General features: G+C 39.3%; 1 non-coding gene across 1 annotated transcript; it reads right to left on the reverse strand.

The window, feature by feature from the left end:
- Positions 1 to 6,381: 6,381 nt before the first annotated feature.
- TRNAG-UCC (transfer RNA glycine (anticodon UCC)) lies at positions 6,382 to 6,454 on the reverse strand. The gene has a single exon. It is a non-coding gene; the product is annotated as a tRNA-Gly (tRNA).
- Between the last annotated feature and the right edge of the window lie 11,078 nt (positions 6,455 to 17,532).

Genomic DNA, 17,532 nt, shown 5'->3' on the forward strand with positions numbered 1-17,532 from the left:
CACTAGCCTTGTTTCATACTGTCACCCCTTTGGGTTAAGTTGCTATTGTGATATATCAGAGTTTTAACCATGCATCCTGTCCCTGAACTTCCTCCAAGATCTTTGTGGTGGTCCTAATAGGTTTTCCAAAGCCATAAACCCCCTGATAACTTCTCATTGCACACCAGAGGAGTCAGCATAGCTGAGTAAAGATGAGAACTTTGCAGCTGGACTCAGTTGTACCTGGAACCCTGCTCAATCATGTTTTAGTATTCAATCTTGGACATATTATTTAATGTGTCCGGCTTCTCATTGGTAAAACAGGGATAATAATAGTATGTGGTAGTAAAAATAGTAAATTAATTCTCAGTTGGCACACAGAAGACTTGAATTATAAGCCTTTTTCAGGGAGCTAGGGCTGTGGTGACCAGTTCTGGCCAGTGGACTCTAAGGAGAAGCAAAAAAGGACCACAGCAGGGCTCTCCTGCTGTCCAGGCCCACAGTAGACTTTGCACAAGAGAGAAATAAATCTTTGCAGCATCAACCCCTGTAGTCCATGGATTGCTGTTACTATTTCAGAATTTAGCATATCCTGACTAGTACTAACCACTCACCCACTTGATGACTAGCCTCTTGTTCAGTACTGTCCAAGAGAACTTCCTATAATGATGGAAATGCTCTACATCTGCATGGTTCAATATGGCAGCCACCAGTCACATGGGGCCATTGAAACCTGGCTAGTGTGACTGAGAAGTTGAATTTTAAATTTGATTTCATTTTAATTAATTGAGACGTAAACAGTCCCCGTGGCTGGTGGCGACCACATCGGCCAGCTCAGCAGAACCACACTTTATTCTGTTCTTTGGAAATGCCAAGCTCTCCAGAGTCCCAAGGTTTTCCCACTTGCCACGGGAAACCATTTTCAACCAGCCTCTACCTTTGAAATTCTCAACTTGAAGGCATTTAATCTTTCACTCAATTCAGTCAGAAATATTGCTCCAGCAACACCATGTTACTTCTTCAGGCTTCAAATGAACAGCATTACAGTTTACAGAAAGTGCACATAAGCAAAAATGCATGCAACTGTTACAGATGCTATTTCCAGATCAAAAGGCAATTCTAATGGCCTAGTGCAGATGAACATGTGTGCCAGATACAAAACAGAACAAACAGAGCTTTCTTGGAGTTATTCTAGATCCAAACTACCTGAAAAGGCAAATCCACAGTCCAAAAGACCAACAAACTGAGTGGAATGAGGCCTTCAGAATAATTACATGTTGCTAATTGAAAAATGTTAATCATGTCATATTAGGAGGAAGACAGGGTTAAATTGGTAAAATTTCAATTCACTTAGGCTTTATCTCTTGTTGGAATGAACCAGATGATTAATCCTCAATATTCTTCAGGGATGCAGCAAACAGTAGCAATTAAATTAACAACTACAAAGTTTATGCTCAGAGATTCAAAAATGAAAGAGGGAAACGCTTTCATTTTTCACAAGTTGTTACCTTAATTATCTTCTTATTGCTCTGTCTCTTTTCCCTCATTACAGAAACACACCCCTTAGTATTCACAGATCCCTTTAATTTGCTGTAGCTCAGTAATGGTGTAAGAGATGTCATCAGAGATACAAACCCATAAATCTTACTCTGTGCGTGCTCCTTGAAAATAAATTGTTCTGCTGTGCCTAGTCTCAGTGTGCATTCCAGAAGGTGCTGACAATTTTCCACTTCCCTACAAATAACTGGAGTGTCTGTAAACCTATGTACATGGCGAGTTACAGTACACTTTATTGATTTTTATTTATTTATTTATTTTTATTTTTTTGCGGTACGCAGGCCTCTCCCTGTCGTGGCCTCTTCCGTTGCGGAGCACAGGCTCCGGACGCGCAGGCTCAGCGGCCATGGTTCATGGGCCTAGCCGTTCCACGGGATCTTCCCGGACCGGGGCACGAACCCGTGTCCCCTGCATCGGCAGGCGGACTCTCAACCACTGCGTCACCAGGGAAGCCCCGTACAGTACATTTTAATCCAACAGCAACAACAAAAAAATTCCTTAGGAGAACAGGCTGCAACTTAATTGGTCAGGTTAATGAAATATCATACGGAAATAGAAAAATGTGGTAATTCAGGAAATAAACAAAAACTCAAATTGAAACTTCTTTTTCTAACATACAGTACAGATGGGCATACAGGAAGTCTATATTACAAATGCAAACCTTTAAAATCTTTATGTTCTGCTTTTCTTTTCCCCTCTGAATGATATCTCTGTATTGTCAGCAGAGGAATCCAACTTTGTGAAGTTCAGGTCATTCATCTCCCTTGGAATGCAGCTAATCAAAATTGAAAAAAAGATAAATCCAGCAGCAACCACCATAAAGCAAGAGAATGCTGCCTCATGGTGATTTTACAGGTCCCCTGACATAAGTGCATTAAAACTGTAACGATCACAAATGCTATCTGCATGTCACGTATTCCTTTAACTCAGAGGCCCCGTTTGCAAATTTAGCACAGCCTAGGAGCCCTGTACACCAGTAACCACAACACAAGAAGGAAAGTGGTTTTAACAGTCAGGATTTCTAAGTAGGTTCTGCCCGTGTGAGTGAAGGCTAACAGGAATTCTTTCCTTCAAAGAAAAACATTTTCTGGCCAGAGCTGAAGAGGGGTGAGGAATCAATGACCTAATTAAGAAAATAGGCTGGCAATTTAGAAACTGTGAATTAAACGGAAAAAAAAAGAACAAAAAAAAACCTACCACAAAACCCTGGGCTGAAACAGCAATGCAATCAAATGATTGTGAGTCCAAACTGGGAAATGCATGAGAACATATCAATAATTGAGTGCATCACATTCTCAGTGCCTGAAGAAGTAATCACCACCACTGTAAATCCTCTCTCAGACTGATGTTAAAGTCTTTGACGGTTATATGTACTAGGGCAGTATCATCATTTAGTCTACTTTCTGAATTTCCAAAGTTTCACAGCAAAATGTCATATCCCCAGAGAAGGTCCTCACAACAAATTATCAGCCCGGCCCTATTGATCATCACCCAAATGGCAAAAATCTCAATAAATTTCATCTGGACCTTTACTGAAAGCTCAAAAATGCATTACACCCTCTCTGCTGACCACTGTTTTTATGATCGCTATTGTATTTGCAGGGCAGTCAATTTTATACGGCATAACAAACTGCCAAGTGGTAACGCGATTCCCTCCATTACGGAGGCCCACGTATTAAATTTAGTGAAGCACAATATCAGACTTCAAATATTGCAAGGCTTAGAATTGAATGCCGCAGAGCCTAATGTGATCAACCTGACAAATACACTGACATATTAAGTAGCAGCTCATGTATTCATATTTGGAATTGATGTTGTTTTTTCTGTTTAGCTGTATATTTTTTGGATTAGCCATGATATTTCAAAATGAGCATTATGTTTGGGAGTACAAGAGAACTGACAGCAAAGAAGCTGAGTGGGTCCCTATTTTTCTTTCACGGCAGATCAATTATTACTTTTCTTAATGATGTGCTATTATAGGTAGAATGAAAGTGTAAGCACAACTCAGAAAAATGTCATTTTTAAAAGAATCTGTCTATTCTTTCTCTTTTGCCTTCCACCAATGCAAATAAACTTTAAAATTATATTTTTATGCCATAGTAATATGGAAGGTTTCTTAGGCATTAATCAGATGTATCCCTTCTAGCTTTAAATTAAGGCAAGGATTGCTTTCTCCTTTCTCCCCCTCTTGTCATTGACTGTTTATTGCAACAAGAGCTGCCGAAAGTATTGGGTTTTGTTTAAAAATCTCACTTTTATTCTAAAGCAACTCAACTGTCTTAAGCACTTCTCTTTTGAAAAACATGAGTTGCAGTATTCTTCACCCGATTTTGTCCTCCCACAGTGAAATTTACAGATGCGCAGAAACCAGAGTCTAAAAGCTGAATATCCCAAAAGCCAAAACTTGTCAAGTTTACTCTCCATGGCTTAGATATAAAAACAGCATTTTGCCAAAATGTACATTTTTCCCATCAATTAAATAGAATTTTTTAAATTCTATGTTCTATCTTCTCCTCTACCCTCTAAAACCTTCAGAATATGATACTAAACCCTCTTCTAGGTCATGAATTCTGGTATTAAAAGTTGTTTATTTCCTACATGCAAATCATAATATCAAAAACTAGTTTTACAATAATGAGGTCACTCCTGAGAGCCAAGAAAATACCAAGGCGCATGAGAACTAAATTTTATTTTTTTCTTTTGAGTCTAGTCTGCAAATTCATCAGAATCACCAGGAAAAAAAAAAAAAAAAAAAAAAAAAAAAAAAAAATTAAGCCGAGACACTTTGACTTGAAGTTTGGGTCCTTAACCACACACTTCCAGATTTGGGGAAAAAGATGACTAAAACTACAAGTCTCTTGTTAAAAATAGAGATGCTATAGGACTCACTCCAAGATTCTGATCTGCAGTGTCTTAGGTAGGGCTCAGGAAGCTGGATGTCTTGCAGGCACCCTGAGATTCTGATAAGACAACTGCTCTAAAGTGGTGGTTCTCAGCCTTCGATGTTTATTTCATTAACAGACAATTTATGAATGGAGTGAATCCAGATGTCCCACCAAAGGATTTTCATTCAGTTGCTCTGGTGAGGGGCCAGGCATCAGTGTTTTTTTTTATTGTGATAAAAATCACATAAAATATTTGTCTACTTCCCATTTTATTAAAGATGTGATATAATTCTGACAGCTGAATATAGTTTACTTTTTCTGTCAAAAACTACTTGAAATAGTGACACTATACCAAGTTTTCTGTAAATTACATATGGCCAATTTTTTATCTACAATATAAAACATCCATTCCAAAAAGTTTACAGACAATCTTAAATATAAAAGTTTAAAGATTACACAAATTTTAGGATTCTTTTCTGAGAAATTTTACTCTGTAAATATTTTTTGTGAAAGCATTCTTCTTTTCCCTTTCATTATCAGTGGGGATTATAATTTATGGTAAATGGTTTAGACATTATGTTTATTGAGTACAAACATAGATTCAACAGGACATTTGACATTGTCCTAAGATAATTATGTTGCAGTGTGTTTTTTGAATAAAGTCAATTAATCTCTTATTTAAAAAATCACATAAAATATACCATCTTAATCATCTTTTAGTGTACAATACAGTAATGTTAACTATCTGTACATTGCTGTGAAGCAGCTCTCTTGCCCTTTTTTTTTACAAGTCGAAACTCCATTAAACACTAACTCCCCATGCCCACCTCCCCCAGACCCCAGCAACAACCACCCTTCTACCTTCTGTCTCTATGAGTCTGACTAATCTAAGCACCTCATATAAGTAGAATCATGCAGTACTTGTCTCTTTTCTGTGACTTGCTTATTCTACTTAGCACAATGTCCTCAAGATTTGGCCATACTGTAGATTACAGGGTTTCCTTCCTTTTAAAGGTGGGATTATATTCCACTGTATGTGTATACCACATCTGCTTTATTCATACGTCTATTCACGGTCATGTACGTGGCTTCTACCTCTTGGCTATTGTGAATAATGCTGCTATGAACGTGGGTGTGCTGGGCATGAGACTTTTTTAAAGACCCTCAAGTGACTCTAATGGGTAGGTGGGGTTAAGAACTACTTTTCTAAGATATTGTGAAGGCTCTCACCCCTAGAAGGAAGACGTGCACTCTGAAAGTTATGGCATTCGGAAGCTTAGAAATAGGGAAAACTTATATATATATATTATGCATCAATACTTTGGATGCATTTATTTTTTTCCAAAAATCACATATAAAGGTATAAGGTATAAATCACATATAATAGGCCATCATGGTTTCCATCCAGCCCAAGTTACTTTATGTGCCCCAATACTCACAGGACTGTTAACAGACTCTAAAGCTTCATCCAAGACTTTGAGCCACTGATTGGTACAAGAGCCTCTGGTCAGATGTAGGGGGCTTTGCTTACTATCAGCCAGAAAGAGAAGACCGATCTATTCCGAAGGAGGCTCTGCCCAGCTCTCTGTTGCTGGGATGGTACAGAGGAAAGATTGCAGTGTTCAGAGTCAAGTGAGCCTGGGTTCGAATCTCAGCTCCAAACACTTGCCAGACATGCAACTTGCAGTGAGTTTCTTTTACTCTCTCCTTGTCAGTTTCCTTAACTATAAAATGGAGATTATAAAACTATCTGAGCAGAAGTGATCAACATAAAGTAGCCAGCAGTACTCGGCACATAAGTAGGCCCTGTCTAAGCAGAATTTATTATTCTTATGATAAAAAAAGACAATTTAATGCCATAGATTTGTAATCTTTAGAATACCTATCTTTAAAAAATATATTTATTTATTTATTTATTTATTTATTTGGCTGCGTCTGCATGTGGCATGTGGGATCTAGTTCCCCTGACCAGGGATCAAACCTGGGCTCCCTGCATTGGAAGTGCAGAGTCCTAGCCACTGGACCACCAGGGAAGTCCCTAAAATACCCATCTGATTAGAGATAAAAGAATTGATCACTCCCATTATAGGCAATGTGTCTTCTCCATATGGGACCAATCATAAAACTGAAGTCAGACATTGCTGTACCACTGTCCCCTAATGATCTCTTCTTGGTGACATGCCAGAATTGCCTGACAGGTTATTAGTAAGGTGAGAAGACTGGCATTGCTCTTGGTCTCCACTCTAGCTTTCTCCCACTCCTTTAAAATGCATTGACAAAATGGGAGCACAGTATTCAAGGGGGAGAATTTTGCCAAGAATGGGCTTCTAGAACACTGATTATTTTATTTTTAGTCAGTCATATTTATTAAGGAAAAGAGCACTGGGAATGTCATTGGCTATACAATCTACACTTCTATCCTAGATCCTACATGTTCTCATCAATGTACATTACTTGTGCATTAATAATCTGTTCGTTTAATCATTCAAAATATACTTACTATGCACACTGTCTGGGTCAGGCTCTATGTTAGGCATTGGGGTTAGGCAATGGGCTACAGCAATGAATGAGACACTGATGCTGGCTTTGAGGAGCTTCTAAGTGTGTAAAAGGATGATTATCATAGAAAGTATGTGTAATAATATAAATATGCTCAGAGAATTACAGAAGCCCTGTGGAAAGCCACCTAATCCATTCAACTGGCTTCAAAATGATGAATCTTCAGAAAATGAAGATTAGAGCAAAAAATGAAGACGATTAGAGCAGGTTAGATTCCAAACAGAAGGAACCGTATGGGCTAAGACACAGAGGCCAGGTATAGATGGAAGTAGAAGAATGTATATCCAATTTGGCATTGCTGGCAAATAAAATTTGAGCCATGAAGTAGAAAACAATACAGGATTCAACTCATCATCTAGACATTCATTCATTGTTAATTTATTCATGTATTATCTATCCACCTATGCAACCATCTTTCCATCTATATATCCACTATCTCTCTATGAATCCATCCATCCACTATCCATCCATCCATCTAACTGTCCACCTCTTTCTTTAAAGTGTGATAAGTGTCTCCATTAAGCTTGGAGTTGTGCTAGTCCCTGAGAATAAAAAATAATGCAAACAGCTCCATTTGGACATTCTAAGACACCTGAAGTTTGATATTTCTGCCTCATACCAATAAGACATCTCTTCCTAATTCTCATATCATCCTTATCATCCAGCTATCCACCGGATGCATGAACTTAAAGCCAGTTGAAACTCCTCAATCGTCTCCCCCGGTAAATAGAGCAATACATCATCTCTCCAAGTGTGATCTAAGAATCTTAAGACATGGCTTTTCCCTTGAACTTTACCATTTCCTGTTATCCCAGCCCTCTCAGTGGAGGGTGGGGCATTATAGTTGCGTCCTGATCTCTATTCATTTCATCTTCTGAAAATGATTTTCCATTATGCCACTATCCCTAGACTACCTCCAGTACCTGTGGTTCAGGCGGGGCTGGTTTCTCCCTCCCACCTCAGGGATGCAGGCATGACCCAAACCTGAACAGTGAGAATACTTCATTACCCTAGCCAGAATGATTAGTTCAGTTATGGGGATGCAATCCAAGCGGAGTCAATCAAAAGAATATACGAATAAAGAAAATTGTAATGATTAGGAATTTGGACACTGGAGTCAGACCAATTTGGTTTGATTCCTGCCAGACATGTAACTTTGAACATGTTTCATAGTCACTATGATAGACTGATTACAAAAAATGGTCCCGATTCTTCACCCTATTATCTATTACTGCCATTTTTCTACGTGACTCTCCGTACCCTCCATGTAGTAGTAATCTATTTCCCCATCCTTTGAATCTGGACTGGACTTGTGACTGCTCTGGCAAAAAGAATGTGGCAGAACTGACAGTGTTTCAGTTCCAAGCATAAGTTTCAAAAAGCCTTGAGCAATCAGGCAAGAAAAATAAATAAAAGCCATCCAAATAAGAAAGAAGGGATAAAATTGTTTCTGTTTGCAGATGACATGATCTTGTTCATAAAACACATTTTTTTTTTTTTTTTTTTTTTTGTTTTTTTGTGGTACGTGGGCCTCTCAATACTGTGGCCTCTCCCGTTGTGGAGGCTCCGGACGCGCAGGCTCCGTGGCCGGGGGTCACGGGGCCCGCCCCCCCCGTTTAAAAAAACATTTTTTTTTTTTTTTTTTTTTTTGCGGTACGTGGGCCTCTCACTGCCATGGCCCCTCCTACTGAGGAGCTCAGCGGACACGCAGGCTCGGCGGTCATGGCTCACGGGCCCAGCCGCACGGGCCCAGCTGCATGGGCCCAGCCGCTCTGCGGCATGTGGGATCCTCCCAGTCCGGGGCACAAACCCGCGTCCCCTGCATCGGCAGGCAGACTCTCAACCACTGCGCCACCAGGGGAGCCCCATAAAACACTCTTAAGATGCCACCAAATACTGTTAGAACTAATAAATTCAGTCAAGTTGCAGGATACAAAATCAACATACAAAAATCAGTTGCAAATCTATATACTGAAAGTAAATGAGCTGAAAAATAAATAAGGAAAATAATCCTATTTACAATGGCATCGAAAAGAATAAAATACTTAGGAACAAATTTAACTGAGGAGAAGGAGCTGTACACTGAAAATTATAAGACAGCAATGAAAGAACTTGAAGAAACAAATAAATGGAAAGGTATGTGTTCATGGATTGGAAGAATTAATATTGTCAGAAAGTCTGTACTACCCAAAGCCATCTATAGATTCAATGCCATTCCTATCACAATTTTAGTGGAGTTTTTCACAGAATTAGAAAAAAAATCCTAAAATCGATATGGAACCACAAAGGACCCTTAATAGCCAGAAAATCTTGAAAAAAGAAAAGCAAAGCTGGAGGCATCACACTTTCTGGTCAAACCATATGACAAAGCTATAGTAATCAAACAATATGGTACTGGCATAAAAACAGACACATAGACCAATGGAACAGAATTGAAAGCCTAGAAATAAACCCTCGTATATAGAGTCAACAAATATTTGACAAGGGAGGGACTTCCCTGGTGGCACAGTGGTTAAGAATCTGCCTGCCAATGCAGGGGACATGGGTTCAAGCTCTGGTCTGGGAAGATCCCACATGCTGGGAGCAACTAAGCCCGTGTGCCACAACTACTGAGCCTGCACTCTAGAGCCCGTGAGCCACAACAACTGAGCCCATGTGCCACAACTACTGAAGCCCGTGCACCTAGAGCCCGTGCTCTGCAACAAGAGAAGCCACCACAATAAGAAGCCTGCGCACCACAACGAAGAGTAGCCCCCGCTCGCCACAACTAGAGAAAGCCCACCCACAGCAATGAAGACCCAACGCAGCCAAAAATAAATAAATTAATTAATTAAAAAAAACTATTTGACAAGGGAGCCAAGAACACTCAATGGAAAAAGGATTCTCTTTTCAAAAACTGGTGGTGGGAAAACTGGATAGCTGCATGCAAAAGAATTAAATTGGATCCCTATATTACACAACTCACAAAAATTAACTTGAAATGGATTAATGCCTTAAATAAGACCTGTAACTGTAAAACTCCTGGAAGAAAACATATAAAGAAAGCTCCTTGACACTTGCCTTGGCAACAATTTTTTTGGATACGACACCACAAGCACAAGCAATGAAAGGAAAATAAACAAGTGGGACTACATCAAGCATCTGCAAAGCTAAAGAAAACAATCAACAAAATGAAGAAGCAACCTAAGGAATGGGAGAAAACATCTGCAAACCATATATCAGTTATGGAATTAACATCTAAGTATTTAAGAAAGTCACATACAGAGAAAGACAAATATCATATGATATCACATATGTGGAATCTAAAAAGAATGATACAAATGAACTCATTTACAAAACAGAAATGGACTCACAGACATAGAAAACAAACTTATGGTTACCAAAGTTTGGGGAGGGATCAGTTAGGAATTTGGGATTAACAGATACACACTACTCTGTATAAAATCGATAAAAAAACAAGCACCTACTGCTTAGCACAGGCAATTATATTCAATATCTTATAATAACCTATAATGGAAAGGAATCTGAAGAAGAATAGAAATATATATATATAACTAAATCACTTTGTTATACACCTGAAACACTGTATATCAACTATACTTCAATTAAAAAAAATTTTTTTAGTTATGAACTCAATAGCAAGAAGACTAATGATCCAATTTAAAAAATGGGCAGAGGAGTTGAAAAGACATTTTTCTGAAGAAGACATACAAATGGCCAATAGGTATATGAAAACTCAACATCACTAATCATCAAGGAAATGCAAATTACAACCATAATGAGAAATCACCTCACACCTGTCAGAATGACTATTATCAAAAAGTAGTCAAAAAATAGTCAGTCTGACTATCAAAAATAGTCAGAATGACTATTATCAAAAAGACAAGACTAGGGCTTCCCTGGTGGCGCAGTGCTTGAGAGTCCGCCTGCCAATGCAGGAGACGCGGGTTCGTGCCCCGTTTCGGGAAGATCCCACATGCCGCGGAGCGGCTGGGCCCGTGAGCCATGGCCATTGAGCCTGCGCGTCCGGAGCCTGTGCTCTGCAAATGGGAGAGGCCACAACAGTGAGAGGCCCGCATAACGCAAGGAAAAAAAAAAAAAAAAAAAAAGACAAGACTATTATCAAAAAAACAAGTCGTTGACGAGGGTGTGGAGGAAGAGAACCCTGGTGCACCATTGGTGAGAATGTGAATTGGCACAGCCACTACATAAAATAATATGAAGGTTGCTCACAAAATTAAAAATAGAACTACCATATGATCCAGCAATCCCACTTCTGGGTATTTATCTGAAAAAAATACCATCACTATGTCAAAGAGATATATGTACCCTGGCATTCATTGCAGCAGGATTTACAATAGCCAAGATGTGGAAATACACACACACACACACACACACACACACACACACAGGAATATTATTCATCCATAAAAAAGAAGGAAACCCTGCGATTTGTGACAATATGATGGACCTTGAGGGCATTATGCTAAGTGAAATGAGTCAGAAAGAGGAAGAGAAACATTATATGACCTCACTTTTATGTAGAATCAAAAAAAAAAGCTGAATTCATAGAAACAGAGAGTAGAATGGTGGTTACTGGCGGCTGAGAGTGTGGGAAATGGGGAGATGTTGGTCAAAGGGTATAAACTTTCGGTTATTAGATGAATAAGTTTAGGGGCTCGAATACACAGCATGGTGAATATTAGCTAACGATACTGTATTATATACTCGAAAGTTGCTGAGACTAGATCTTAAATGTTTACACACAAAAAATAGCAGTTATGCAAGGCAGTGGATGTGTTAACTAGCCTTATTGTGGTGATTGTGTTGCAATAAATACCTGGATCAAATCATCACGTTGTACACCTGAAACTTGAATGATGTTATATCTCAATCAAGCTGGTGGAAAAAAGTCTGAGCATTTCTGCCCTATTTCCTTCTACAACTGTGCTAGGTTACTGTGACTTCTACACTTTCTCACTATGAACACCAAGCTAACCTGCTGAGGGTGTGTGAGAGATGTCGGGTGAAGAACTGAGCCATCTCGTCCATGGACACACTAGAGGACCCAGGTACCACATGACCTGACAACTGCAGACTCACAAGCAAGCACAGCTGAGACATGAACCACCACTAAGTTTGGGTCTACTTTGTTACACAGCAATAACTAACTAACACAACCATCCTGTGACTAAATTTCATCATCTTAAAAGGGGGGTCATCGTAATGTCTATTTTATAGGGTTGTTGTGAAGATTAAAGATGATACTAAGTTAAAATATATGTAAAGTATTTAGAAAAGTGACTGGCATTTGGTACAAGCTATTACTCTTTCAAAGAAAATCCTAATTTTTCGGTGAGAATGTTTAGAATGAAGCATTGATTTTCTACTAGGGTTGGTGGGAAAAAAGCCCATTACTGCTATATCTCTTGAACTCCCAGAAATAATGCCAAAAGAATTCAGTTGAGCAAAAACCAGAAAAGATTCCAGGTGATGTATTTGTACACCTGGATCCAGTCTCTTCCTGGTCTTTGCAATTAGGTAAACCAATACATTCTCTCTTCTACTTAAGCCTGTTTGAGTTGTGGTTCTTTCACTTGCATTCAGTGTCCAGATTAATATGCTGATTAGTAAATTCCTTATGTCCTTTCTTTTAAGTCAGGTCATCCTTTCAAGATGTGTTGAGGCTTCAGCTAGCCTGCATGGGGCTATGAAGAGAAATGTAGAAGACAGGGACCATTCCTATAGAATATACAGCCCAAAGTCCACTGGAAAAAAACTCACTCATTCCTCAGCTATGCATTTACCTGAAACCATCACCACACTAGGAATTGTCATTCATTCATTCTTGATACACACACACACACACACACACACACACACACACACACACACACAGTATACACTAGATCCCAGAAGACTGGTAAGTAAATCCCTTCCATCAAAAACAGCTCTGTTTATTTCTTAACAATAAAATACTTATTTTTCCATACCTTGGCATCTATAAATTGGGGATGATAGTAGCATTCAACCTTATTCAGTGATAATAAGTATCAACTAAGTTATTATTTATAAAATGTGCATAACCAGATCTGATACACAGAAAACACTATTAGCCACTCTTACAGGCATTATTGTTTTTATTGTTACATGTAACACTATCTCCTCTCTTGCAGTCAGACAAACACAATGTGATATGTACTATGGAAAATATTACCTATTGCTGACAACACCATGAATAAAAGAAAATGTGAAAAATGCTGAATAATGATTTTGTGCTTTTGGTAGACATCTGTACCCAGTACACAAAGACTTTTTTTCTCTGAAATTGCAATCCAGACATTGGCCATTATATATGACTACATGAACCATTCCCCTTGCCCATAGCTGTTTAGATCAAAGGAGTCTGGTAAGGAACAATTAGATCCTCTCTACCAAGTATTTGGAATCAAAATCCAAGACGAACCCTTTATAGCTGTTTGAGGCTGGAACTGTAATAAATAAAAAAGTTTTTAAAAGAACAACTTACACTGAGTTTTGGAGCAAACAATCCATTACTTCTATAGGTCAATTTCCTCTGTAAAGTGGAGTTAATGATATCCATCTTTTTGGTTATTGTGAGGATTAAATGAGAGAGTGCATATAAAGTGCTTGGAACCCTCCCTGACTTAGCACATAGCAAGTCCTCAAAAAATATGTGTCATCTTTATTTTCCAAGGGAGCAAATCACTTTGCACTGGAAAACTGCTTATAATCCAATGGGCTGTAAATTTTTAACAGAAAAACTGGACATTTACACATGACTTCATGAGAATAAAACAGTTGGCACTAGTTATCTAACATGTACTGAGTAACTATTTGCTTGGCACACAGCTAATGATCTAAACACACCACCTCTATTAATGCTCACGCCCCTGTGAGGAAGAAGGTCTTTCTATGCTCATTGTATGGGTGAAGATGCTGAGGTTTAGAAAGACAGCAATGAACCCAAAGTCCTACAACTGGTAAGTGACAGATCTGGGATTTGAACTCAGCTACCTGACCCTCAAGCTTTTTTACACTTAACCACTGAGCAGTTCTGTCTCCCTCTTCCCATGAGCAGAAAACCTCTGTGTTGTCACTTCTGGTTTTCTTTAAATATCTCAGCTTCAATAGGGAGCTCTCTTGGTCCAAAACCAAATGTTGTTCTTAATAAGCCAGGCCCCTCCTTTCCACATGTAAACGTCTACCTCTGAGGCAAGGAGCAGCCATACACTTTCCCGCCCTATGAATCGAGCTGATGGCATTCTTTCTTCCAGGGTTCAAATTTTAATTAGCTCGTAAGTCTGTCCCTGGCGGGTGAAATATTTATTTCTCAGGAATACACTTTAGTAATTTATGAATCAGAGTCATACAGTAGAAATGGGATACGGACTGTTTCTACACTGGCTGTCAATTTTTTTTTTTTTAATCGGAAAATGCGATTTCCGCTTTGGCAACCTTTGTACCAAAGCCAGCTGCCTCTTCTCTCTGTTTGTTTCTTTGTTTTTGGGTAGGGGGGCTTGGATTATTGTAATGTGAATGTTTTAGGATGGGGTGTGAAGGGAGCTAGGAAGTCAGGGGTATAATAGGCTACCCTGTTGGAGAAACATTATTAGGAGTCTTTTAAAAACCCATAAATTATTATTATTATAAGAAAGAAAGAAGCTGTACAGAAGTATACAGGACCTACTTCAAATTACAGATACTGCATCAACATATAGTGTATCTACAAGTCTATTAAAATTATCCTGATACTGGGTAAAAGTATAAAACATGGCCATATTGAAGGGTCATACAGTTGTATGTACAACATTCCCAAATATACACATTCTTTGACCTAGTAATTCCATTTTTAGAAGTAGGTAGAGCGATAGATATACAACACATGCACAAAGATATATGTAGAGTATATTCACTGATATCTAGTACCGATTAAAACATCTAGCTTCCATTCTTGCCCCTCTCCTTTCCATTCTCCACTGCAGGCTGTGTGATGTTAAAACAGAAACTGGGGACTTCCCTGGTGGCGCAGTGGTTGAGAGTCTGCCTGCCAGTGCAGGAGACACGGGTTTGATCCCTGGTCCGGGAAGATCCCACATGCCGTGGAGCAACTAAGCCTGTGCACCACAACTACTGAGCCTGTGCGTCTGAAGCCTGTGCTCCGCAACAAGAGAGGTTGTGACGGTGAGAGGCCCGCACACCGCGACGAAGAGTGGCCCCCGCTTGCCGCAACTTGAGAAAGCCCTCGCACAGAAACGAAGAACCAACACAGCCACAAGTAAAAAAATAAATTAAAAACAAAAAAAAACAAAAAACAGAAACTGACCAACTGCACACCCGCATCCCCACCCCCAACCACTGCCACCACTGTGTAAAACCCACCAGTGGCCTCCTTATACTGAATATTCTAAATATAAAACAGTACACCTTATTAACCATAAGAAAGCTATTGTTACAAAGTATTATCATGTAAATATAAATATGTATGTCTAAGTAGGCACTGTATTTCCCCTAGGCTAGTTCCTAACATATGGCTTTTTAAAAATAAGTCTCGGGGGCTTCCCTGGTGGTGCAGTGGTTGGGAGTCCGCCTGCCGATGCAGGGGATACGGGTTCGTGTCCCGGTCTGGGAAGATCCCACATGCCGTGGAGCGGCTGGGCCCGTGAGCTATGGCCGCTGGGCCTGCTCGTCCGGAGCCTGTGCTCCACGGTGGGAGAGGCCGCAGCGGTGAGAGGCCCACATACCGCAAAAAAAAAAAAAAAAATAAGTCTCGGGCTTCCCTGGTGGCACAGTGGTTGAGAGTCCGCCTGCCGATGCAAGGGGCACGGGTTCGTGCCCTGGTCCGGGAGGATCCCGCATGCCATGGAGCAGCTGGGCCCATGAGCCATGGCCGCTGAGCCTGTGTATCCGGAGCCTGTGCTCCGCAACAGGAGAGGCCACAACAGTAAGAGGCCTGCATACCACAAAAAAAAAAAAAAAAAAAAAAAAAAAAGTCTTTATTCTTCCATTTATTTAATCCACATATATTTTTAAGTGTGCAATTTTTTTTTGCCAGGAACTATGCCAGGGGCTGGGGATACAATGATAAAAATATATATAAAGACTCTTTTCTCATGCAAATCAAAACTACAATGAGGTATCACCTCACACCATGGCCATCATCAACAAATCTACAAACAATAAATGCTGGAGAGGGTGTGAGAAAAGGGAACCCCCTCATACAGTTGGTGGATATGTAAATTGGTGCAGGCACTATGGAGAACAGTATGGAAATTCCTTGAAAAACTAAAAACAGAGCTATCAGATGATCTAGTAATCCTACTCCTGGGCATATATCCAGAGAAAACCATAATTCGAAAAGATACATGCACCCAATGTTCACTGCAGCACTATTTACAATAGCCAGGACATGGAAGCAACCTAAATGTCCCCCGATAGAAGAATGGATAAAGAAGATGTGATACATATATACAATAGAATATTAATCAGCTGTAAAAAAGAACAAAATAATGCCATTTGCAGTAACATGGATGAACTTAGAGACTGTCATACTGAGTGAAGTAAGTCAAACAGAGAAAGACAAATATCATATGACACTGCTTATATGTGGAATCTAAAAAAAAAAGGGTGTGAATGAACTTATCTACATAACAGAAATAGAGCCACAGACATAAAAAACAAACTTATGGTTACCAGGGGGTAAAGGTGGGGGGGGGGGATAAACTAGGAGATTGAGATTGACATATGCACACTACAATATATAAAATAGATAACTAATAAGGACCTACTGTATAGCACAGGAAACTCTACTCAATACTCTGTAATGGACTATGTGGGAAAAGCACCTAAAAAAGAGTGGATATATGTATATGTATAACTGATTCACTTTGCTGTATACCTGAAACTAACACAACATTGTAAATCAACTGTACTCCGACATTTAAAAAAAAGACTCTATTCTCATATAGCTTATTGTTAGGGGCTTATATTTATTTTTTATTGTTTAATATATTATGAACTTGATATTTTGAGTGTACAGTTCTATAAATTTAAACACAACGTATAGATTTCTGTGATTGTTGCCACAATTAGGAAACAGAATAGTTCCATCACCCAAAAACTCCCTTGTGCTAATCCAGTGCAGTCACCCTAACACCTGACAGCCACTGATCTGCTCCCCATCCCTGCAGTTTCGTGTTTTTTTGAGAATGTCACTTGAATGGATTCATAGAGCATGCAATCTTTTGAGACCAACTCTTTCACCCAACACGATGCCTTTGGAATTGAGCCAAGTTGTTGCATGTATCAATAATCTGTCACTTTTTATTGCTGCGCAATCACGATGTCTTTGGAATTGAGCCAAGTTGTTGTGTGTATCAATAATCTGTCACTTTTTATTGCTGTGCAATATTCCATTATATGTATGTACCACAGTTTGTTTACCCATTTGCTTTTTGAAGACGTTTGGGTTGTTTCCAGTTTGGGGCTATTATGAATAGAGCTGCTATGCTATAAACAGTCATTCATAGGT

The sequence above is a fragment of the Lipotes vexillifer genome, unplaced genomic scaffold, assembly GCF_000442215.2.
Source record: "Lipotes vexillifer unplaced genomic scaffold, Lipotes_vexillifer_v1.1 scaffold94, whole genome shotgun sequence".
NCBI classification, from domain to species: domain Eukaryota; kingdom Metazoa; phylum Chordata; class Mammalia; order Artiodactyla; family Lipotidae; genus Lipotes; species Lipotes vexillifer.